Source organism: Lissotriton helveticus, chromosome 12 (genome assembly GCF_964261635.1).
Source record: "Lissotriton helveticus chromosome 12, aLisHel1.1, whole genome shotgun sequence".
Lineage (NCBI taxonomy): Eukaryota > Metazoa > Chordata > Amphibia > Caudata > Salamandridae > Lissotriton > Lissotriton helveticus.
In genome coordinates this window covers 452,616,818-452,643,613 of record NC_136073.1, presented here as the reverse complement: position 1 = coordinate 452,643,613, position 26,796 = coordinate 452,616,818, and the positions used below count along the sequence as shown (strand labels likewise).

General features: G+C 45.9%; 1 protein-coding gene across 1 annotated transcript in view; it reads right to left on the bottom strand.

The window, feature by feature from the left end:
- The window catches only part of NFATC3 (nuclear factor of activated T cells 3), a 934,632-nt gene that overhangs the window by 160,442 nt on the left and 747,394 nt on the right, over positions 1-26,796 (bottom strand). The window lies entirely within an intron of this gene.

Below are 26,796 nucleotides of genomic sequence, written 5' to 3'. Positions count from 1 at the left end.
GGTGAAGACACCGCAGGGGCCAAGGAAAGAGACATCTTCTTCTTTTTTTTAAAATGGAGAAGGCAATTCCTGCACACTACCACGTTTGGAGGCTGCTTGGGAATGGCCAGAAATAAGACTTTCAGCATCAGAAAGTACATTATCTTTATCCTTAAGTCTCTGGAGCCAGAGGAGTAAACAGCCTTCCCTGTCTTTTAAAGTCTTTGTGAGAATGTTCTACAGAACTTACAGCTCCCCACCTCATGGTCCGGGTAAAGACAGTAAATACACTTACTGTGTGGGTCCTCTGAAAAAAGTCTTAGCTTTCCACAGGAAGAACAAGCTCTGAAAAGAGACTTCTTACTTGTAGACATGTTGAAGAACTAGGAAAAACCTGAAGAGAAGAGAAAACTGAGCAGAGCTCAGGGAGACTCCCTTACACACGACGTGCGGTAGAAAATCTGAGGTACTGAGCTCTGAGGAGAAGGTTCTAGAGGGTTGCTGTCGCCTGATTGGCTGCAGTTTGGACCAACATAATGACAGGGATAGACTGCATATGGTTTTTTCCTTTCTCATGCATTCCTATGTAGAAATATGTATAGGCATTTTATGCCTTTTTACTGGTACATATATATATATATATATATATATATATATATATATATATATATATATATATATATATATATATATATATATATATAGTATATTATTGCTATTTTATTTACCGTGGGACTCCCACTCTGACGACGGGGAATATTCAAGCATATGAATCTATGAAAGACACCCTAATACTGGAGAAACTCTAATGCGTCCTCGTGCAATGCACCTGGTGCTCATGTAAAGCGCTGCGATACATTCGGGTCGAGTGAGCGCAAATAATACTGCAACAACATGAGTCTACACTGCAGTGTGTGAGGCCAGTGACGAGTGAGACTCCACTGCAATGTGTGAGGCCAGTGGCAATGAGTGAGACTCTACTGCAGTGTGTGAGGCCAGTGACAATGAGTGAGACTCCACTGTAGTGTGAGGTCAGTGACGACCATGAGCAAGACTTCACTGCAGTGTGTGAGGTCAGTAATGACAATGAGTGAGACTCCACTGCAGTGTGTGAGGCCAGTGACAATGAGTGAGACTCCACTGCAGTGTGTGAGGCCAGTGATGAGTGCGACTCCACTGCAGTGTGTGAGGCCAGTGACGACAACGAGTGAGACTCCACTGCAGTGTGTGAGGCCAGTGACGAGTGAGACTCCACTGAAGTGTGTGAGGCCAGTGACGACCGACAATGAGTGAAACTCCACTGCAGTGTGTGAGGCCAGTGACGAGTGAGACTCCACTGCAGTGTATGAGGCCAGTGACGAGTGAGACTCCACTGCAGTGTGTGAGGCCAGTGACGAGTGAGACTCCACTGCAGCGTGTGAGGCCAGTGACGAGTGAGACTCCACCCCCAGTCTGTACTCTGTACCTCTTGTACTGAACACCCCCAGTCTGTACTCTGTACCTCTTGTACTGAACACCCACAGTCTGTACTCTGTACCTCATGTACTGAACACCCCTGTCTATATTCTGTACCTCTTGGCGGGCGCGGTGCCGGTTGCAGTGGGGGGGTGGGGGGGGGGGGAGTAGGCCTTATTGAAGTATCTTCATAAATAAATCCAAGATACAGGTTGCTTCTTAAAATGAAGTTTAATCCAGGAATAGGATCCCATCCATATGCAAGACAACCAAGCATCAACTGACTAACATAGGAATCTTCATCTGTTAGCATATTGCATGACATAGTAAATGACATACTTAATATTCTAAAAAGAAACTTAAAGATACAGTGCTAAATATCACACATCTCCTTCCCTCCAGAAACACAAAAATAAAATAAGACATAAAGAATACAATGCCCAACTATACAAAATCATCAAGGTAACTAGGCCTTTTTAACACTCTTGTAGAAGACCCAATGATCCTAGAATCAATTTTATTTTTATTTTTGACCAATGCATTTTCATTTTCCTTGATAATAACATTCTCATCATTTTGCAATTTCTTTCTAACAATCACCACTCTATTTAAATTCCATATGCGATGGTCTTGTGTCGGAACAGCATTGTTAAAAACTTTAATTACTTTGATTGGCTTCATGAACTTTGTTTCTGAACTTCCCACCATGCCAGGACGTCTGATCATAACCACATCACCAACACACACCACAGTTTTCCTGACACTTTTTTTAGCATCAAAATAAACCTTTCTGCGTTCAGCTGTGTCCTCCTCATTCTTCATAACTTCTTCTTTGTTACACACGCATTCTTTACCCTTCAACACTTTATACTTATTAACCCAGAAAGGTTCAACAGGCGTGTTAGGAATTCTAACAAAGTTGCGCTCTAGGTGCACCGCCCTTTTGAGATTGACTTTATCCGTATTCTTTGTGAAAGTATTCTTTCCGTTATGGGTGCTCCTGAGGAGACGTCTTCCGACCAGTGGCGTCTCTGAACATAGGTTTAGAATGTGCCGTTAATGGACCATTACGGCATCCCTCTAGGGCACACGCTATTCTCCTCTTAATCAAAAAAGGATTCAACTTCAAGTTCCATCTGAATGTTCAATTGTGTTTATTTGTTCATTCGTTATTTCCACTTAATTCAATTTTTCGTATTTCATTCTTAATTTGATGTTTTCAATTTAGTGTCTCAGTTTTGAATTCTCACGCCATTCATTATTAGATAAGATGTTGTTGTTTTCGTATTGCATCATGAAAATATTGGCGTACGCCGGCGCGGCAGTTACCCATGGACGTGCCTACGAGCTGTTGGTACCATGCGTTATCATATTTAAAATAGCTGTGGTAAAGTGTAAATAGCATCAACTCCATTAGGAATGTTTTCATTGGAGTTTCCAGTTCAGTATTCAAAATGGCCTGTTCTACAGCCTCTATGCCGAGGGCATGAGGAATTGAGGTATACAGTGATCTAACATCTGCTGTACATAAGATCAACGTTTCTTCAGGTTTGATTTCCACAGTTTGAAGCTTTAGTAAAAAATCAGTAGTATCTTTCACATATGTTGTCATCCTTTTTACAGTTGGTTGTAAGTATCTGTCTAGTAGTTGGCCCAAAGGTTCGTGCAAACTGCCACATGTGGAAACAATAGGTCGGAGAGGGGGGTCATACATGTTTTTGTGTATCTTTGGGGTCATGTACAATACCGGACTTCTTGGATGATCCTTAAGCAAAAAAAACCTTTAGTTTTATCATTGATGGTGCCCATTTCAGATGCCCTTTCAATTATCTCTCTCAATGTTTTCATATATTCCAAAGTTGGCAATGTTATAAATCACTCTATGAAAGGGCATGAAATAAAATTAAAAGTGACAGCTACCTGCGATACGCCAAACGTAATTTATCTACTTAAATGCCCACGTGGCAAGATTTTCGTGGGAAAGACCGAAAGAAAAATCAAGGTTAGACTCACAGAACATAAATCTAACATCCGGACTCACAATACCAAATCTTCAATTGCTGCACACTTCTTGGAAGCACAGCATAACATCTCCCAATTAAAATTCCTGATATTGGAATGTATAGAAAAGAAGGAAGGAAGAGACAATAATAGACATTTGCTTCAACGCGAAAACGTCTGGATCCAAAGACTGTGCTCAAGCAAGCCGAATGGGCTTAATGACCAGATCGATTATTTTTCACATCACACTCGTTTTTAGATCCGTTTTTTTAGCGTGATTTATTTTCTTATTTCTTCAAGGGTTACGATTTCAGATTAGTTATTAGTCTTTTTTCATTGTTGTGACAACATAAGTTAGATGGTGTAGTCTTTTGTTTATCGCAGTTGACCCGTAGGCAGATCTTTGAGACACGTGATCGCACTCTCGTCCAATCAGAATAGATTGCAGTTTAAATACGGAAGCGCGTAAGAGCGCCCGGAGTTTCCAAACATTGTGTAAGCAGATTATCGGAACTGCAGCACTTTGAAGCGACGGCCGAACGCGTTTGAAGGTTACTTCTTGTTGGGATGGAATACGAGGAATTAAACTGTAACCTACGGTACTGAATTAATCCGTTTTGTTGATATCTGCAGGCTTAACACGCCATATAAGACATCAGACTCATGTGAGTAACGTCCCCTGGCGTTTTTGATTTTTTGAATAGCACCTTATGGTTTTTGGGTTAACGGTTGCACTGAGACACTAAAACATACACGCACAATTCTTTACCATGCAACACTATTAGCTGACCTGAACTTTGACCAATTTTTAGGCATGCACGATGTAATTACTTTTGTTTATATATGCTTTTGAATTTCTAGTGCCTCTCCCTGACGAAGGGCTTCAATGCCCGAAATGCATAGGAGGATGGAATTGCAATGATGTCAATTGAAAACATCAAATTAAGAATGAAATACGAAAAATGTAATTAATTGGAAATAAAGAATGAACAAATAAACACAATTGAACATTCAGATGGAACTTGAAGTTGAATCCTTTTTTGATTAAGAGGAGAATAGCGTGTGCCCTAGAGGGATGCCGTTAATGGTCCATTAATGGCACATTCTAAACCTGTGTTAGGAATTCTCCCACGAAATAACAAAAATGAACAAACTGCTTGCCAGTTAAGCGAGGGTTGACTCTTGACTTTGTCAAAACAAATAATATTAGTTCTTCTCCTCGCAAAAACTTATGTTGAGATCCTTTCATGAAAAATCATCCTCATGATCATTCCAGATGTTTCCAATGCCGACTACGCCAATGAAGTATCTTCATAAATAAACATATCCTTCTGCGTGCTGTGGGGTAGGTGGAGCGGGTGTCGCGTAAGGGGCGCGTTGCACGCGGAGAGGGTCCTTTCGTGGTGTCAGGGCCTGGCTATGCCGGGGGTCCGGCTGAGCTCGCCTGCTCTTGCGGCCTTGCCCCTCGTGCTCCTTGTGGCCTCGTTCGGCTGTTCGCCTGTCTGCGGCTCATTTGGGGAGGGGGAGGGGCGGAACCCGCGCAACCCCTCGCGTGGCCGGTATCGGCGTTGGGGAGTGTAAGGCGTGCCTTGTTCCCCTTCCCGTGCGCGGCTCAGGGGGCTCCCACCCATCCATCGCTGCAAATCCCCTCCACCTCCACCCCCCAGGAGAGCTTCGTGTGTTTCGGGCTCGCGGGGAACTGGCTGCTTGTCCTGCCAGCAATTTCCCCCGAGCCAGACAGAGCCAGCATGTGGGAGGGCGGAGGCCTTGCCACAGAAGTTGCACGTTTGCTTAATTGATGCTCACATGTCACAGTGGTTTCATAATTGATTCACTCGTGGTAATCATGCACACATGTCTCTGTTACTCCCGCAATGGACCGTTTGCTGCCTCTTGTTTTGTTTGCCCACATTTCTCAATTTTGCCGCAGGTAACTGAATTCTTTGCTTCCTTGTGGTTCACTCGGGGTGCTCTTTCATGGGTCAGTTTTGTTCAGAGCGGGATGCGCTCGGACAACTTCGGGTGATGTCCGCGCTATATAAATATTGCACATCTATTGTTTAATTGGTAAGCGCTCTGAAAACATTCGGTGATGTCCGCGGCATAAAAAAAAAAAGCACATCTTTTACTTAACTGGTAATAATTACGCAGGCCGCAGTACACACCGGGGGGGCGCAGGGACACCCGGGGAGGCTGTGGTTAGGGGCCAGCAGTGTATAGGCATGCGCAGCTGCTCGTTGTATCAGGTGTGTTGTGGGTGAAAATCCAGGTTAGCCCAACACCTTTGTGACTATTAGCATTACATTAGCTCGCTTCATTTTCATCCAGCTCTACCACAGTGGCTCCCAGTGCAGGGTATTATGTGTATGTTAGACGGGGCTGCGGGGTTAGGGCTATTTACGTCTTGTCCTATATCCATGCAGGCAACCAGTCAGAGGAGGATGCCGGGCCCCCACCCTCATTGAAAGCCGGGACTGAACATGGGTAAAGGATTGGGGGCACACTGGGGTCAGTGTGCCTGATGTACCGGCAAACAGGTGTGGATTGAGGCTAACGTGTTTTTCTAATTACAGATTGTCTGTTGCCAAGGAATTAAACGACAGAGGACTTTGGAATTTGATCTGGAGCAGGTATGGTTGGAAACGCTGCGGGGACTGTGGTTGGTCAGTCGCGGCAGGGCCACGGCCGGAGGGGCTCTTCAAGCGACGCGTTTCAGGATGCGAGGGGGCGTTGCTAACCTTTCTTTCATCTTTACTCAGAATTGTCGCGCTGGGGACTCTTTGTCAGGCCCGGATCACTTATACGCCTAGTCGCTTATTCTTGAGTAAGTAAGTCATGGGACTGGGGGACGTGGGTGCAGCAGTGATGGCCTAGCTAGTTGAGTGTTAAGGACACGCCTGATTTTGACTTTATCCCCTTAGATTGAGTGATGCAAACCTGACGACACGCCATGGAGAGCCAGGGCTCCCCATCTCTCTTTACGCAGACGTCGCAGGTGGACGATTTGTTGCCGGATGCTACACAGGAGGCTCAGTGGGCGGCGTTTATTCGTATGGCCAAAGGAAAGGGCCTGTCTTGGGCCACGGGGATCTTGAAGGACATCGAATCAGAGGACTCGGGCGTCATATGTGAGCCCCCCCCGTACCTTGACCTCAATCAGGAGGCCAGTCCTTCCAGGGTATCAAAGCGTGCCCGTAAGCCCACGTCCAAGGAATTCCCGCCAGACCCTCTGCCAGCCAAGGTTAGGGCAGTGCAAGCACAGAAAGAGGCATCTCCCCTGCCGGTCGCCCCCCCCACCCTTGGCACCTGTGGCTCCCCAAGACAATCTCCAGACCGTGGCGGGGTACGCCACACATGAAGATCTGGGTAAGCTCTCGGACACTCTGAAAGACTTCATGGCAGAGCTTAGGGGGGGGGGGGCTACCCCTTCTCCGGTCCTTCCGGCCAGTGTCCCAGCTGTGGGAGAGGGAGGATCTAGGGCGGTGGCATCAGTATGGTTCAACCAGGAGATGGTGCCGCAGGCCCCCCTGGGGGCTCCCCCCAGCCCGAGTGTTCCTTTGGTGGTCTCGGCCACACCTTTGCTTAGTGGACCCACTGTGGGAGCTGTAGTGTCTCCCCCTCCTTTTCTACCCATTTTTCCTCCCACAGCCAGCAGCAGCGGTGAAGCTTTGGACTCCGCAGCCGCAGGGTTAGCCAGCTCCGTTACGTCCACTGGTACGTCTGCTTCACCCGCACCCTGCAGTGGTGCCGTGCACCTTCCTTTGGCCGCGAGCGGCACACCGTGTAGTTTCCCCTGCCGCGCAGTCAACTACCCCGCGCCGGTGCAGTCGGTCGCCGCTGCACCCCTGTCATCTGGTCACTGCAACTTGGCATGGCAGGTACCTCTAGCTGCCAAGAAGATTATATGGAGGAGAGAGCTGATAGACATCTTTTCACTACTTTTATTGGGACAGGATGGGGTGGATGTCAGGAAGGGGGGGGGCGAAAGAGGAAGACAAGAAAACTAAGTATCAGCAGTGGCCGGAGAAATCCATCGATAACTGGCTTGACGCTTTTGCAATTCTCTCAGCAGTCATCTTAGAGAAGCATCCCGAGCAGGCGCAGGCTCTTGTCCAATACAGTACTCTAATTAGCAAAGAGGCCAAGAGATGGGGCGGTCAGGGCTGGGTGAGTTATGACCGCAAGTTTAGGAAGAGAATGTTCTTGTGTCCAGAAATGAGGTGGAACCAGAAGGAGGTGCAGTTATGGATGGATCATATGGGTTCTCACTTGTTGCATGGCGCAGGGACACAGAATAAGAGTCAGGGGAACAAGGAGTCAGGCAGCGGTGCCTTTCACTATGAGACGCGGCGGGACAGACAGCCCTTTCGGGGGGGCTACAGGGGGAGAGGGAGTAATAGAGGGGCGTTCAGGAGGTCGTCCCCGGGGACCTGTCGTTTGTTCAATGCTGGGGCTTGCTCCTGGGGCAAGACATTCACATTTTCCCATGTGTGCAACAAATGCGGTGGCCCCCACCCAGCAGCTTCTTGCTTCTCTCAGCATGGGGGCAGTCCGGAAATCAGTAAGGGTGTCCGGGGTCCCCCCTCACCCACCACCCCCCATCCCTGTTCTTGATATGCAGCGGTCTTATCACAACCCCCCCCCCCCCCTCGTTGGCCCCCTTTAGTGAGGGTGCAGTTAAGGGACCTTCGCCAGTGGTCATGTCTAGCTGTTGCCCCTCTTGAGAAAATACCCGCTCACGCTCAACAGTCAGTTGCTGCTGGAAGGGTTTAGCGAGGGTTTCAGAATACCTTACGTGGGACCCAAGGGGCCCAGGGAGGTGGTCAATTTCAGGTCAGCCAAAGATCAACCGGATGTGGTCAGGGCCAAGGTGGAGAAGGAGAGGTTACTGGGGAGAGTGGCAGGCCCGTTTTCTAGGCCTCCGTTGGACAATTTTGTGGTGTCCCCGCTGGGAGTGGTACCAAAGAAAGAGCCTGGGGCTTTCCGCTTAATTGACAACCTCTCCCACCCCGAGGGGGCCTCTGTCAACCATGGTTTAGAAGAATGCGCTTGCTCCGTCACGTATTGTACTCTGGACGTGGCTTTGGATTTAGTCAGGAGGGCAGGCAGGGGGCCATGGTTGGACAAGGCGGACATTGAGTCGGCTTTCCGGTTACTACTAGTGCATCCCAGCAGCCAACACCTGCTAGGTTTCAAGCTAGGTGGCCAGTACTTTTACGATCGATGCATGCCCATGGGTTGTCCGGTGTCATGCGCATACTTTGAGGCTTTCAGCAGCTTCCTTCAGTGGGCTCTTCAGTCAAGCTATGGGGTCAGAGGGGTGTCGCACTACCTGGACGATTTCCTTCTCATCGGGAGTGATGGGTCACAGGAGTCTAGCAAGGCACAACAGGATTTTAAGTTACTGACTACGCACCTAGGGGTCCCCCTGGCACCTGGCAAGACTGTGGGTCCTGCGCAAGTATTGACCTTTTTAGGATTTGAAATTGGCACAGTGGCAGGCGAATCCAGGTTACCAGCGGACAAGGTCTGAGACCTTGCGCAGCACATCCAGGCAGCTCTGGGGCAGGAGAAGGTGACGCTAGGCTTCTTACAAGGATTGCTGGGCAAACTTAACTTCGCCGCCAGAATCATCCCGGCAGGAAGGGTCTTTGCTCGCAGAATTGCCAGGGTGTCAGCGAAGGTCAACAGAACGTACCACTTAGTCAGACTCAGTAGAGGAATGAAGGAGGACTTGACAATGTGGGCAAGCTTCTTAGACGACTTCAATGGTTCTGTGGTTTGGAGGGCGCCTTGGGCGGGGTCTCCAGAACTCCCCCTGTTCACGGATGCGTCAGGAAGAGAGGGCTCCGGGGTCATCTTGAACACAGAGTGGTGCGCGCAGGGTTGGCCGAATGTGTGGCATAAGAAGAAGGTACAGCAAACATTACTGTCCTAGAACTCTTCCCGATAGTAGTGGCTTTCCAACTCTGGCCCGCGGCGCTGGCAGCACGAAGGGTCTTGGTTCTGGTCAGACAATTTGGCGGTGGTGCAAGCCATCAATTCACATTCAGCGTCCTGCCCGCTTGTCTTGTGCCTACTCAGGGAACTGGTGAGGGTGTGCTTGGTGAACAACGTCGAGTGTAGAGCGCGGCATATTCAAGGGGTGCAGAACATAGCGGCTGACTGTCTTTCTCGCTTTCAGTGGCACAGTTTTCAGGAGGCATGGCCGCGAGCGAGGGAAGTGATGACCCCTTTCCCAGCACATCTGTGGCACCTACTGAATCTGAAAGGTGTTTGATGGGGCTAGGTGAGTTGGCCCTGGCACCGCGGACGATCAAGCGGTACAGGGCGGGTGTGGAGAAGTTCCGCGCAGTAACCGGTGCTTGGGAACAAGAGAGGCCACCCCCTGGAGACCAGGACTCAGGATTTCATCATGTGGGCCAAAGATCAGGGGGAGTCTCAAACATGGGTAGCAGGACACCTGTCAGCAATTAGCCACCACGCTAGGTTGAGGGGGCAGTTGGATCCCACCAAGTCCTTCTTAATTAGGTTGGCTCTGAAGGGCTGGTCCAGTAGTGAGCCGCGAGCACCAGACACCAGGTCAGCTATAGACTTTGCAACGCTTAAAAGGATGCTAGATTGGGTTGACAGGGCCACTCACTCAGTTTTTGAAGCAGCTCTTTTTTCGGCAACTTTTGCGTTGGCTTTCTTTGGAGCGTTTAGAATAGGGGAGCTGGTGGCGAAATCTAAACAGGACGCATCAGGAGTAGCCTTGTGCAGACAGGATGCAGTACTGACAGACTAGGTACTGACTTTAAGGCTGAGGAGATCAAAAACGGGCCAGGAAGGGGCAGGGAAAGTGATATTGTTGAACAGATTGGAAGTTGCCAAGTATTGTCCGGTGCGCCTAGTCGCGAGATACCTGGCACTGCGCCCCCCTGGTGAGGGATACCTCCTGACGCACGCTGATGGTACCCCTTTGACCAAATATCAAGTACAGCGCATAATGGAGGCATGTTTAGAACTCTCAGGCAAGAAGGTCCAGGGCAAGCGTTTTTGTAGCCACTGATTTAGAATAGGGGCAGCAACCACGGCCTTCCAGGCAGGCTTGCCAGTGGAACACATAAAACAAGTGGGGCGGTGGGAGTCAAATTGTTACAAGAAATATATACGTTCTTAAGAGTCAGGTTTAAACACGAAGCACGGGTTCACAGCAATAAGGATAATTTGGCTGGGAGCACTCGACATGCATTGGAATAGCTTGAAGAAAAAAATTCTTCAGAGCCCTTCTCCCAATTTGACAATACCCCACGGTTAATACCACTGGGGTTTATGGCTCATCAGGTGGGCAGGTGGCGAGGGGCTGCCTGCCCCTGGATCGCCTGGAAGATAACCCAACATGTTGGCATATTGTTATGCAAATAAAACTGCAACAACTTTCTCCACCAAACAATTGTGTTGTGTCTGTTATTCAGTAATTGTTGTGGGAGGGCTGGGGTATGGGCCGATGTTAGCACTAAGTCTGTGCACAGTCCTGAGCAGGGCCGCCCATGGCCTGCACCGTGTACCTCATGCATTGCTGCCCGGACATCATATAGTTAATATTCGGGCTGCACATGCCCGAGCGCTGTCCTGACATGTGATTTCCAGCAACACTGCCCCATCAGGGATTTGTGGAGATCCACCCGTTGGTGAGGGAGGGGTGAGGCCAGGGGTGGGTCTTATACCGAGGATGTATACAGCAAGGCAGAGTGATAGTGTGGGTCAGTGGGTGCTCTGGTACTGGCACCCCGGACTGCGCCTGGCATCGGAACGGATGCAGCCCCTTCAGGCGCACTGGGCAGTGCCTGGTATCAGACTCACCACTGCCCCCCTCTGCCGGCTGCAGCGCGACGTCATCACCGCGGGATGAAGCCCAATGCCAGGGTGTCCTTGGCCGTCTTCCTCAGCGCTGGCGGCCTCGTCCTCCTCCTGGCACTAGTCTTTGTCATGTACTGCGGCCTCAACTGCAAAGGGCAGCGCCCCCCCTCCCCGGGCAGGGGACTTGCGATCTATCGCTGCGAACCTGAAGCGTGCCCACCAGGAGCTGGCCGCCTTCCGCATCCAGACGGTACGAGCCGCACCATATACTTGTGTCGCTTTGCGCCCCCATCATGGCCACACCCCCAACTGACCCCATCTTCTAATGTAATGTCATGCAATGTCAGCAAGAAACCTCAGGCCGTTGACGCACCTGCAGGGAGCAGGTCCGACACCCTCAGGGTCGACTCTGCCTGATGGACACTGAAGTAAACTCAGACAATTATTCCCACTCTGAAGACACTCTAACCCCTGGGGGGTGGGGGCGCAGTCAAAGTCCCAGGCCAAAGGCCCGCAGCAATGTCTGCATTGCCACAGTATTCATGGTTAGTTAAAGATTTGTTTTGATATGAAAAATGAGTGCAGGACCCCAGGAGCCCAATTGCGCGCATGTCCGCGACTCTCACCTGCTCTTCCTTGGTGATAACAGAGGGGTGAAAGTACCTGGGAACGCGCCTACACCTGATAATACCTCAGACACCTCAATGGTCGCATGCTGTCCCAAAGACCCTCTTGTGGCACGGGATAGTGGCCACGTGACCTGTGCGCACCTGTGCAGCAACTGGCGCAGTTTGTGAGGCCTCGCGAACAAGCAGGCCCTGACCTGCCTACATTGGACTCCCACTGTCCTGAACAGTCACTCGTGAAGCCTCGCTCTCAGCCCCTGTGTCCTGGTCTCTTGTCTTCCCCATCCTCTCTCTTCCACTCAGCATACGCTGTCCTCCATTTCTCTCGCTCTCTCCCTCTGCGCCTCAGTTCTTTCGGTCTCCTCTCACTGTCTTTTGGGTGGCTGACACTTCCTCTCTCGGGTTTCCACTCTCACTCCAGCTCTGTAATGTAGACTCCGACCCTCCATCCCTCATGTCTATGCGCCTCGTACTCTCCTCCCTCACTCTTCTCTGTTATTTTCTCAAAGTCTCTCCTTCTTCGCTGCCTTGTCCTTTGCACTCACCCCTCTTCCTCTGGCACACAGGGTGTCCCCTCTGTAAGAGATCACACCTTCTATAATGCCCTCTCCATCATGCCCCTGCTCGAGCCTGCCAGGTCTGCTCCCAGATGTTTTGTTGAAAAACAACGAAATTTCAGTGTTGCTGTCCCTCCCCCACTGGTACTGCAGCTCGAGTTTCACAAGAAGTTCTGCCTGGGCCCTCTTCCCCCCGCACCTCTTCTACCCTCCCTATCTCCTCGCCCCTCCTCCTCCCTCTCCAAAGACCACACGCTTCTGCTTCCCCGCTGACAGGCCTCCTCGGCTATCAGTCACTTCATTCTATGATAATAACCTTCATGGGAGGACTGGGGGTTCTTTTGGCGTCGTAATTCACCATGGACTCCGATAAAGGCCTCGGAATTCATTTTGGGACAGTATGGCCAAATTTATTGACAATTCTATGGACGAGAACAGTCCGGAACAAGCACGCTCCACAGAGCACTCCAGGGAGGGGGAGGAACAGCCGAGAGAGTGGGATGGAGGTAGAGTAGCGAGGCGAGGGAATTACGCTTCTCTTAAGACTACAGAGTCTGCCGGGATCCCTCTGTCCTCCCCGTGAATTCCTGCGCCTGTGAGCTCCATGCCTGGCCGGAGTAGTAAACAGAGTAATAAAACACGCCTCCACTGATAAGAAAGTTCTTTACCACAGCCATAAAGCAGGCTATGGTGTCCGTAGGGGCTGTCTGATAAGCGGACCTGGTGGCACCTGAAAATACTCCTTTCCATTGGGAAGCCACCGTTTAACATAAATGCTGACGCTACCCAATGGAAAGGAGGGGCGGGCATTACAGTACCCTTTTCCTAACAATCTCTCTCGCAGAGGCGTGGCAGCTTCAATGCTCCGCCCACGTGAGACCTAAAACGGATTCCTGGATCTTGGCAGATCACACTGCGCCAACCTCCTTCACTGCAGTAACTGACAATGCTGAAAAGAGGACACAAAAACTGAGCCTGGAAGGAGGACGGAGGTTGATAACTTGGGATACTCCACTACTGTCTTCACTTGGCACAACGCTCACTCCCTGCCCCGTATGGGTTGAAAGGTAGAGAGGTGCAACAGTATGACTTGGCACAGATTGGTTGATGCTACCCCTCCTTGAATCTCTGACTCCTGCAATCTAAAGAAAGTCACTGCAAAAGCAAAGGATCGATATGTGGGGGGACTCTTCTCCTAGGCCCAGAAACAGGAAAGGTACAAAGGTTTGGGGGACCCACCTCTCTTCACCTGCCCAAAGACATTAATCCCTGACTAAATGAGCAAGACGGGGCACACCTAAACCTTCAGGACAGTTCACTTGTCAAGGAAGACAAGCATTTAAACACAATATTCTTTTACAAATTGCAAAATGGTGAATTTTAAAGGTACTTTAGCCAAGTAAACTTTACAAAACAGAAAGGAGGTGTTAGAAAATAACTCATGGGATGCCACTGCAGCAACATAAATTGCTGCGCATTTGGCATACAAGTGTCATAACAAACATACATTAGCGAACTGTCCATCTATAAAATACACACTAGCTAAATTTGTATTTAATGTTAAATTTCATTATCCAATGCAACTGTACTTGTTTTGTGATCCAAGGAAGTTTTAAAGATGGTGTTCCAACAATAGTAGGGGAAGGCCCTATACAGGACTGTTTTTCAGTATATCTACATAAGTTGAATTTAAATATACAGATTTTAAAGATAACTCCTAGGTCATTAGGAGTATCTGGCATGGATCTGACTTCTGGGACCAAATTTGAACATCTCTATTTTAAAGGCTGAGGCAACTCTATTATGATTGGTGTTAGAAATTGGGAATTACACGCAGGTCACCGCAACTGTGGCTAGTTCATTAATCACTTGACATCTCCTTTTTTCTTTCTTCTTTTTTTAAAGTAAATTTTATTTTTTTACATTTACGCAAACCATACAAAAATAGAAATCTTATTAAAGAAGATGTGTAGTTCATTGTAAAAACAACATGTCATATGTCAGACTGTCGAAGCGTTGAATTTCCACACAACTCAATACTGCTTTAATGGGGTTTGGCAATATTCAGGGTTGATCTCATAGGTCTTGTACTTACTTGATACCTTGATGTACCAAGGTCTCAAGACATGGGTCATTCTTGGTAAGCTGGATATTTGTTTTCCACATTAGCACTCACTACCACCCTACATGATTGCCTATAGGCCTAGCACCTAACCTCTTGTCTCTCATTTGGCTCACTGTGTCTTCTGTCCTCATGGATTACACAGATGTACATTTTCTTGTAGTTATTTAGTCTTCATGTATCTCGGTCTTGGTGGTCCAGCATGTTCTGAAGCAACATCCTCTACTCTCACAGGTCCTCTATTAGTTTTTCATCTAGATCACTCTCACTATAGCCAATTCATGCATATCGTCCAGCCAGCTAGCTACAGGTCATCTGAGTAGGCAGGTCAACAAATGTCTATTCTTCTATAGGGTTTGACACAACTTATATTTCAGTAACCATCATGAAACTAGGGGGAATTTGGCACAATATTTCCAGGGATAATAATCACAGGAGTTCTGTATGTATCCTTCCCTGGATTCAGCCTCATCAGTAGCAGCATCAATAGCAGCTTCAGATCAGAAATGTCACTGCTGGATCGTATTCCAAATTCTGCTCTCATTCACACGGATGGTGCACTTTTGGTACTGTTAATGGGGTCTTAAGAAATTCCAATTTAATAAGCACTAATGCCTTGCTAAATGTATACACCCATACTTAGGCTCCATAGAGAGCTGCACTACCAGCATGACCTTTAAAACCTCAGACCTCATTACCAACTACTCTGACAGACACTTTAAATGGGGAGAGGATGTGGCCTTACGGCTAGAGCTGTCGACCTCGAAGCTGGGCAACCGGGTTCGAGTCTCAGCAGAGACGCTCAACATCCTGTGATTCTGGGCAAATCCCTTAATCTCCCCATGCCCAACAAAAATAAATGTGTCTGTTTGTAACTCAACTGGTGCTCATGTAAAGCGCTCTGATAACTTCGGCTCAAGTTTGCGCTATATAAAACTCCCAAAAATTAAAATAAATACAAAATGGTGTTTAACCTAGGTAGGACATGTCAGTAAATCTTCTCCTTTCTCAATATGTGTTACTAACGAAATCAATCAAAGCCATAGGTAGTCAAATGTCTAACATGTTAGACTGGGATAATTTTTATATAAGAGATCGCAAACTAGAAGATTTTTCGTGCACCATTGTTTTTAGCTTTGGTTCCCTAGTTTCTTTATAGCACAACAGTCAATGAAAACTTTGGTCAAAGGCTTAGAATTTTTTTGGTGCAACCAACAGGGAATCATCAATGGGTATTGGACAACCATGTATACATAGGGTACACATCTGCTTTCAGGTATACTAAAGATTCTACAGACATCAGTCATCAAAAAATAAAAAAGCAAAGAATTGTGTAGACCAGCAACATGCTGTGTCGAACATCCTTCGCACATGGAAATTAATCCTTCCATTCTTTCCTTCTGCTAAAAGCATAACCCGGCTGAATTCTTATAATTTAATAATTAAAGAAGTCTTACCGTAACTGGATCCATCCCCAGATTATATAAAGGCAGCTAACTGAATCAAATGCAGCTTTTAGGTCAATAAAAACCAGGAACAGAGTTTCACGTATAAAAAGGCCATACTTGCCCATTATCAAATGTAGCCGAAAACATTATTCTAAGGCTCTCTGTTTGTTCTTAAAGTTGGAGTATGCAGTGGACAGCACCCAACCCTCATTAATCTATTTCATTATTCCGTTTTTAGTAAAAACCTCTCAAATATTTTAGAAAGCACATGTGTTAAGAGATGGGTCAATAGCTCCATGGCTGTTAGTTGACTATTTTGTTAAAGTGGAACTATTACCGCACACCTCTAGCTGTGTAGAAGAAGCCAGAACATTATTTGCAGACAGCTAAACTATGTGTTTTTTAAACAAATAAAAGCCAATATTTCCAGCCTTTGCTATCCAGCAAAGACTTTAGAATGTATTCTGCTTGCAAACATATGTAATAGACATTGAACGTTTAAAAGTAATAAAATGTAAAACTGTCACAGCTTCCAAAAATTGATATCACAAAACTAAATTAAAAAAAAACATTAAATGAAAGCAAATATTGTCCCTCCAGCACTGGCCATGAAATGGCTTCTTTTTAGGCGAATGTGCACAAGTAAAATGTGATGCATTGCTCACACTAAAATGCCAATAGCTTAAATTGGCTGACTTTGTCCCATACTGTATTCAGTTATAAGGTGGAAGAAAATGTGACTGACACGTGGATGAAGAGGACTGAGGGGAAAGACCTTGTAGGTACCTATGTATATGTAGTTTAATTACAATTGGCTGTTAATCGGAGGCTGGAATTACAGTTAAAGCTGGCTCCAGTCCCAACCTGATAAAAAATTCAGATTCGAAAGTCAGAAAAAAATATTTGTTGGCACACAACCAGGCTCAGGAGCTCTATTTTTACTCTGCTTCTTTAACATTAATTATATTACTGAGATTACAAAGGGTTTACGCCCAGGCCCTGAGGTCTTCTCAGAGTCTACAGGAGAACGGTCATATTTCCTTCAACATGGACCCACTCCTTAATTTAGCCTTGCCTGCCAAGTCATTATATAAACAAAATGGAACACCCAAGCAGACACAAACTAATCTATGGGTTCTTCCCTCATAGCCCACCTTACATGTTGCCAAATAGTGTGTGTGCCCTTCTCCACTTCAGCTTTTCAATGAATCTGCCCTTTGCCTTGGGTGCATTCTTTACATTTTGTTACTCAGGACATATAGGTCGGATATCCATGTCTGAGCTAAGATTTTAGAAACCTGATGCAGTTAACAAAGTACCCTTTTGACAAAATAGCAACGTTTGTCTAACCACTTTAATTACATTGGTTTTGGAATGCATTTCTTTGTTGATGAAATCGCCAGGAATCATCATCATCATATTACCAAAGTCCTTTATAACAAAGACCACAGAGAAATTAGGTTTCAAAATACTTTATTCGGTTAAAAAGACAAAAATAACCATAAAAGTAGCATAGAGAAAATACAGTTTACACGGGAGTCAAGTATTCATTATTTAAAATACATATGTGAAACAGGGAAATTAATTCATTAAGATTGATTTACGACATTTAAAAATGGATTAAAAAAATTCACCCAATGAGGCTACCATAAAAACAGTTTCCATTTTCTGGCATTCTAAAAACGCTAAGCGACATCTTCGTATATTTAAGTCTTTGAGAATAGGGATGATAAGTTTCTTTCGAGAGAAAGTATAAAATTTACAAAAAAATAAAATATGAATATCAGACTGTGGGGAGACATCACATGGGCAACAAGGTAATTCTTTCAACCAGCAATTCATCACAGGAAAAGACAAAACTCTGAAAATAATATTGAGTCTAAACCGGGTTAAAAGGAAACGTTCATGATTAGACATATATAAGAACAAGTATGGCTGTAATTTCTCTCCGCATAGAATATCCTGGTGTGCAGAGACAGTCTTTTTTCTTGACTCCTCTAAATGTCTTTTGTCCCTAAGATGGGCAATACACAAATTTTTCAAATCTCTTCTCGATATGTATGCCATAGTTGGTGGGTCCTCAAAGTATTGAACACAATTTATTTCATTGAGAAAGTTCTTGACATAACATATCCATTTGGAATCATTGATATTGTCTAATGCTAAAACGTCCTTTAAAATAGCCCGATTAACCAAACATTCATCATTTGTCCACACCCTATGCCAGAGAAGGATTGGCTGGATCCTAATCGTGTCAGTAACATAAATTACTCCCAATTCAACGTGGCATATCATAGTTGCAGTACTTTCAGGTACAGACAGGATGTGGCGTAAAAATTTATTTTCCATGATTTGGATTGTGCTAGTATTTGAGTAACCCCACAGCCCTGATCCATAGGTGGCTACTGCTAAGCAGGTTGCCCTATAAATAGTTAAAATCTCTTTTATGGGTTTTTTCCCTAATTTTCTCATGGAACATTGTAAGGCCATAATAGTTTTGGAAAACAGCAGAGATCTGGCCTGAATTGCACTAGTCCATGAGCCACTTTCATGAAACAGGATTCCCAAATAGGGAAAAGTGGAAGTCTTTTCCAGGGGATTGGAATTTATAAAAATGGGTTTCAAATGCTTGTTTGATCTTGGCCCACAATACATGGACAGTGTTTTTGAACAGTTAATCTTTAAGTCTAAACCAAGCATGAAACTATTAAAAGAAGTAACCAAGGTTTGTAACGCCATTGGGGTTCGTGCCATTAAAACGGCATCGTCCGCGTACATCAAGGCAGGGACAGGCCTTCCACCCACCATAGGCATGTCCCTACCCTCCTGCACGAGACGTTTCTCCAAGCCATTTATGTATAGCAAAAACAAAAAAGGAGCTAAAACACACCCTTGGCGTACGCCCCGACCAATCCCAAATTGTCTAGTGCATTCGCCATCTTTCCCAAAACGGACACTTGCATTGGCCCCGGAATATAGATCTCGCAAGAAGCATATAATGGCATTGTCTACCCCCAACTCGGTCATAATTGACCACAATTTATTGTGTGAAACACAGTCAAAAGCTGACGATAAGTCAACAAAGGTGAGGTATAGACATTGTTTTTTAACCCTTACATACTTCTGCTGCAGGATGAGCAGATTCAATCCTTGCTCTATAGTCCCTAAGCCTCTTTGAAACCCAAATTGGAAATCACTTAACACCCCATTCTCTTCTGACCAGATTCGCAATTTATCTAAAACAACTCTCCCCAAATTTTTTTATAGAGGAGTCCAATAAAGAAATTGGCCTATAACACATGCAGTTCTGCCTGTCCCCTTTCTTAAATATCGGGACTATAATCGATGTAAGCCAAGTGGGAACTAAGCCCTTTGCCAGAGCCACATTAAAAAGCTGGACAAGCAAAGGCCCCCATAATTCAGTATTAGCCTTATAGAGGTCTGCTGGTATGCCATCTGGTCCAGCCGCCTTACCCCCTTTGGTTGCCTTCAAGCTCGCCAGAACTTCAGGGAGGGTTACGACCAAGACTTTGGTTGTGTCTATGTTTGGGCACATAAAGTCCTTTCCTATGTCAAGGACTGGTTCCACAGCCTTATAAAGCGAGGAAAAGTGCGCCACCCACTCATCTTCTGGGATGGCGATTTCCATACGTGCCTTTTTTTCATATAGAAGCGGGGTATTAATTACCCTCCAAAAAGCTGCCGGGTCCTTTGATTGTGACGCCTCGCATAGATCATCCCAAGCCTCTTTTCTTATGGCCGCCTTCCTGTCCTTCAGTGCTATGTTATAGTCCCTCCTCAGGATTCTAATTTGGGTTACATCCCGTGGTCTTTTATGGATCTCTTGTCTAAGCTTTGATAGGGCACTGGTACATTTATTATCGAACCATTTTCTATTGCACTTTAGGGAGTTTTTCTTTGCAACCCACAGCGCCTCCTTGATTGCAATAGAAATAATATAAAAATTATTTAAAATTTCATTGCTGTCAGCATGCTCGTTCAGGCAGGTCAAAAAATTACTCCTACACTTATTCAGTAATTTAGACAAAAAATCAGCCGGGACCACTCTACTCCACTTAAGGCTATATCCATTTTGGGTACCTAATTTCACATCCGGCGCCTTAATATTGGGACCTACTACATGATCCACAACAGTAAATAGGTTCTCCATTTTTAAAACCTGTGGGTAGTGGTCACTTAATGGTAAGTGCATAATACTAGAACTGATCAGTCTGCCCGCCGAGCTATTTGTACAGAGGCTAAAATCAATAATAGTCGAAGCCCCCCGCCCCACAAATGTTGGAACAAATGGCATTGTGTGGTGGGCTAGCTCGTTCGTAAAACCAAGATCAAAATTAAAAATCATCTCGTTTAATGAATCACCTAGAAGGGTATGTTCGAAGTGCGTCAAGCTAATGTCCTGCTCCAACATCAGGCCGCAAATACCCTTCTGTCCCTTTTTACACAGAGTACAATTAAAATCACCCCCCCATAATACCATGACTTCACCCATTTTATCCTCAAATACATTCTGTATATCTGCAGTTATATTAGCAAATACATCCTTAATTGCGCTACTTAGACAGTTATTATAAAAGTTAAAAAGAACAATCGTTGGACCCTTCCTTGTATCAATGACAATTTTCTGGTAATAACTGGAACCAGGAGAAAAAGTGATTTTATCAGTGACTAGGAGGTTCGATATATACACGGACAGTCCCCCCTTTGGTCTTCCGTGTGCTCCCCCCACTGCAGGTGTAAAATAGGTTCTATAACCATTAAGGTGTATTGCTGCGGTGGTCCAGGTTTCTTGTAAAGCTAATATACCCACTTCAGCAATGACATTACACCAGGACGGGTTTGAAATTTTCTGCTTTAGTCCTGCCACATTCCAAAAAACCACCTTACAATGATCTTCTATAAGTGGCTCTTCGGCAATAGCTCCAGTACCACTACCGAGACTCCCTAGTATAGTCTCGTCCACCCCATCGGTTTCTAGTGTCTCAACATAAGGTTCCTGAGTCTCGACACACCCCAAAGATTTTATAGGCCCCAGATCTACAGATTTAGATAACCTTAAAACCTCATTTTTTATTGTTGGGAGTCAATCCACCGCTTCCAAACAATCAAACCGGTTAAAACACGGGAAGATCGGAGGAAGTTGTGGATTGCCTAGCCATCCTTGGTCAAAGCTCTGTGGTCGGTAGTGAGGGGACCTTGATCTATATTTCACTACATTCCAACCATCCTCATCTCTCCCTCCACCTTGCATGTTATAGTGATTACTATCAGGAGCCCAGCCCATATTACCCCCTTGATATCTGTTGTCCCTAGTCCAACTCCACCTATTGTCAGGGTGTTCGCCCTCAGGATAAAAATAAGATAATGCCCTAGCCGTAACAGAGAGACCATGATTTCTAGGGGGTCTTGTGGTAATATATTTAGCAGTCAATGGATTCTCAAATGTTATTACCACACAATCGCCGTGTGTCCTTTTTTTATTATACCCAATCCATGGGGCCCTTTCAACCATCAAAATATTACTTTTAACTGCCGGTGGGAGAGGGTAGTTATCATTCAACCAATGGATGGTTTTATTTACAAGTCCACCATTATTTTCATTAGAATTATCATTTAATTGGGGGACTCCTGTAAGGACCACAACATATGGTGCGGCTTTTGGGGGTAAATGTATATTTCTGCGCACATCCCGTTTTCTAGACTTATCTTTATCTTTATCATGTAGTGGTTTAGGAGTTTCTTGGACTGGCACTACTTTATCAGCCGGGGCAGGAGTTTTAGGGGTTGGTATAGTTTTTGGCAGTGATTTGGTGGTAGTTACATGTTTGGCAGCTGGTGGCGGCCTAGTCATTTGATTTTTTCCAGATGGATTTTTATTATCCAAATTAAAGCTAGGGGCACTTATATCTTTATGGATGTTTTTTAGTATAGTTTCCAAACATCGTAGCCTAGCCTCGATTGGTTCGAGGAGAGTCTTTAACACGGCCAGAATGTTATTATTAGCCATATTTAGGCTACTATTGTCCTCACTACCTTCCTCTAGATTCGTAACTGCGCCGCTTAAATCCAAAATATCCTCCAGGCTGCTATCTAAGACGGTGTCATCTGGGAGACTCAGTGGTAAGCCAACATTGGAATGATGAACTGCCCCATTATCACTAGTATGAAGAACTTGATTAATATTCACATTCAGAGGCACAGTTTCTAATGTGGCCGGGTCTTCATTCTTGCTAGTATCTACCTTTCTCCCTTTGCTCGTGTTAGATTTAACAGTTTTTTGAATGTTAATCTTTTGTTTAGGGATCGCCCCTTCTTTCAAACCCCTATGGGTTAAATCACTAGCTGTAGGTAAAATATCAGTCTCCTTTACAACTGAAGTGCTAGTCACAAGCAGAGAGAGATTAGGAGTAGCCTCCAGATCCTCCTGTGAGCCTGGGGCAATATGACCCCTATCATACTGTGCATTTCCAGGATTTCCCAACGCAGAAACATTGTTAGGAGTACGAGCTTTAGCAATAAGACCTAGGGAGGAACGTCTCGCTGCGGCTAGGTCCTGAGACACCCTCCTATCCATGATTATTATCCCTTCATCGATTAAAGCATTAGTACGAACAATGAAGTCATCCAGGGTACCAGTCAGTTTCTTTACTCCTGCAGCAGCCCTGCTCCTGGTTTCTGGGCAACTCATGGCAAACCCTACGGGTACCCAGAAATTAAGGCAAGGGGTATGAATTGGGAGTACAACAATTAGTCCCAGAATGTCAAAGTCCTGAAGGTTGCGATTGCAAAGTAATATGGGTGGGTAACCTACTTACAATTCAATTGTGGCCATGTCCGTGGGCGAATGGCAATCATGCAGGGTTTCTGGCCCAGGCCAGGCTCTGAGGGCCTCTGAGGGCCACAGAGGGCCCGCCCTTTGCCCGGGCTTAGCCCCGGGCGTCCCGCTCGCGTCCCGCGACGCGGGGTTTCCCGACCTTTATGTCTCCTCCTTGGCGCTCTGGGCGCGAGCCGCGTCACTCAGATGCGCCGCCGCGATGCCTGCCGGGATTTGTGGTCTCCCGGAGCGGCGGCGCGGAGTCCGGTGCCTCTGGACTCTTGGCGGTGGCGGCGGTGTTCCCCTGGGTCGGTATCTGCCCTCTGTCAAGCAGTCACAGCCCGTAACTGACTCTCGGCGGTGGCGGCAAGGTCTGTAGTTTCCCCCCCGCTCTGCCGGGGTTCCCGACCTTTATGTCTCCTCCTTGGCGCTCTGGGCGCGAGCCGCGTCACTCAGACGCGCCGCCGCGATGCCTGCCGGGATTTGTGGTCTCCCGGAGCGGCGGCGCGGAGTCCGGTGCCTCTGGACTCTTGGCGGTGGCGGCGGTGTTCCCCTGGGTCGGTATCTGCCCTCTGTCAAGCAGTCACAGCCCGTAACTGACTCTCGGCGGTGGCGGCAAGGTCTGTAGTTTCCCCCCGCTCTGCCGGGGTTCCCGACCTTTATGTCTCCTCCTTGGCGCTCTGGGCGCGAGCCGCGTCACTCAGACACGCCGCCGCGATGCCTGCCGGGATTTGTGGTCTCCCGGAGCGGCGGCGCGGAGTCCGGTGCCTCTGGACTCTTGGCGGTGGTGTTCCCCTGGGTCGGTATCTGCCCTCTGTCAAGCAGTCACAGCCCGTAACTGACTCTCGGCGGTGGCGGCAAGGTCTGTAGTTTCCAGAGAAATTAAAAGACAGCACTTGCTCTAATTACGTCAGACCTTTACAAATACTTTTGGTAAAAGAATGTCGAAATCAACTCAGGCCCAGGGTCTACGTCAGTGTTAAGAAGTAGCTTATGCAATGCTTTCAACTCAAAGCCAGTTCTTAGATGATGATAACAAATATATGTCAAAATACCTATCAATGGCACACCATTTATAAATACAGAAACAAAAACTCGGGCCAAAATATTAACAGACTGATCAGAATAATAATTTTGTTGATACAGAGACCCAAACACTTTCGTGACACCACTGTCTTAGGTCACTGCATAAAGCATTAGCTAGGAAAACAAATTACACCCGAGGCTTCAGTGTCTTGGTCTCAGTGGACTTTGAAAAGGACTGACTCAGTAGCCTATCATTTCGTCTTCCAAATACTCGAGAAAATGAAGTCTGCCCAACATTTACTAGATAGATCACAGTTTTATATATCGCTCTGAAAGCCCAGGTTTGCACTAATTGTTTTCTCTCTACTACCATTCTCAACAGAACGGGTCACAGGGCAAGGAAGCCCCCTGTCCTCTGTACTGCTCTTCACTCTAGTGACAGTGCCTCTTGCTGAACCGACTAGAAAAGACGCTCATGGGGATTTGAATGGGTAAACAGATATAAGGACATAGTGTACCGCTATGCCTATGACATTCTGCTTTACGTTTAGAGACCCGACCACTTCGTACCAGGTTTGATTCAACCTACACATATGATGAAGTCTCGCATTTCAAGGTAAACCTTGTTCATTACTTTCCACTGACCGGAAGGCACCATGAAACTCTTCACACTACATAATCAAGTCGGGAGAGAGAGGACTTTAAATACCTGGGAATGTATTTGTAATGAAGAGGGGCCTGAGCATAACCCCACTGCTGAGGCTATTGTAGACGAATATGGATCAATTGAGAGCACTCCCACTACCTGCAACAGGCAGAGAGGTACTGCTTAAAAGGATTTCTTTCCCTCAAATCACATGCATTGCCAAATTACCTATATGAAATCCCCCACCCCAATATTCTTTGCAGAACTCTAATCTTAATTGAACAGTTAATTGTGGAACAGTGGAGTCGTAAGGGATTTGTTTCATAAATGTATACAATCATCCTACAAAGTCGAACTGGGGATAGCAGACATCAGGATATACTACTGGGCAGCCCAACTGATACCATCAATGGCTGAGTGTCTGGAGCCAGAAACGACATGCAAACTGGCTAGAAATCAAATTACTGGGAAACGCAAGCCTACTAGATTTGCTATACAGGCTATCCTTGACGCAAACACTGCTGAAAAGGCACCAACATCCCACTGCAATGCTGTTGCAGCACTTTGAAATAGATCAAATGTGAACGAAAGCTTACTAGCGAAACCCCATTGTAACATAGGACATAGCTGGCCAAAGTAAAACACCTAAACTGATTTAAAGCACAGGACCGGATTGGTATCTGAAAACTGGGTAATGTCTAGAGGGCAATCACATACAATTCTGTGAGCAATTAACATAATTATCTTTCCAGAGATCTCAGTTCTTGGAATTAAGGCGCGCCCTAGCAATGAACAGCACCAACACAGACAGCATTCCTGAATTGAATCCACTGGATCTAAACTGACAATGGAGCAGTTGGGTAAAAGGAATACTCCAGAATAATAAAGGTCACTACTACTAAACACTACTGACCAGCTATGTGGGGAACTAACACAGAGAAAATCAAAGATAAATAATGGACAGAGGCCAAATGGTTTAGTGCTCCCTGGCCATTTCCCGTTATTGCCTCAGACAGTTCAAATACTCCACAGAGCCTAGTATTACCCAAGATACTATGGAAAATAAAACCAAAACCATTACTCTCACTGCCTCATATACAAAACTGCAATGAAGACATACATTGACGTGCTATGGCATTTGTGCACCCATACAACCTATCTTTTGTGGCAAATTCAGGCTATGTATTTGTGCAAACTCAGCATCGATATCTCATTGCAGAATGAAGATATAATTAAGAGTGCAGAGATATTTTCTTTTTAGCAAACTTACCGAACATTGTGTTGCATTTCCCAAATGGACAAACTAATCCTGGAGAGTTAACCAAGGAAATATTGCCTGAATGTCTGAAGTCTGGCAATACCTACTATAGGTGGGTTTTTATATGGGATGTAGTCTACCAAATCAATTATGTAATTTTATTGCAGAAGAGTAATTGTGTGGGAATCACTGTTTATGGTGCACTATTAATGTGATGACATATCAATTTCGGAACTATATGGAAAGCATGAAATAAACTACAGTTTCGAAATTCTGTATGACCCAAGGCAGTGGTTCATTACTGGAATCCGGGGATCTCCAGTCATTTATTTCTGGAGGGTTGAACTTAAGCAATTTCAATGATTTGAACCGCAAAACAGTACATACAAATACAGAAACAAGCATTAATCAAATACACAAATGATGAAACATATTTAATTCACAAATATAAAAATCAACATTTGCATTTTAATGGAAAACATTTGGGCTTTTCTAAATTCAACTAAGGCCACCAATCGTCCATAATGTATTAGGTTTGATGCATTTGAACTGCTATCACGAATCAAATTGAGGATCGCAACTTATTTTTTAGCTTCCAATTCCAAATTCATGCACATTTACGGAACGTTTTAGAGTTTTACATTTTGCTTATTTATATAAACTTTATTAGTCTGTACTATTTAATTTTTCTGAGCAGTCGTGGAACTCCGGAGTAGGTGTCCCTGGCCCACAGGTTAATACAGCTGGCCTAAGGAATTTTTTTTATGTGAGCCAAACTCCCCTTGCCTGACTCACTAGCTGGTGGACATGGTCAGATGTTAAGAATTATTCCCAAAACAATATAATTCCTTCCAGTCTCCCTCACAAAGAACATAGCCCTGTCAAGGCTGGACCCCTACATTTGGTCTTCCAGGCTTATCCATGTGGGGCTACCACAATGTATGTGCTTTCAATAGGTTCAGGGTGCCCACATGCTATAAACTGAGTGCATGTCATTTGAG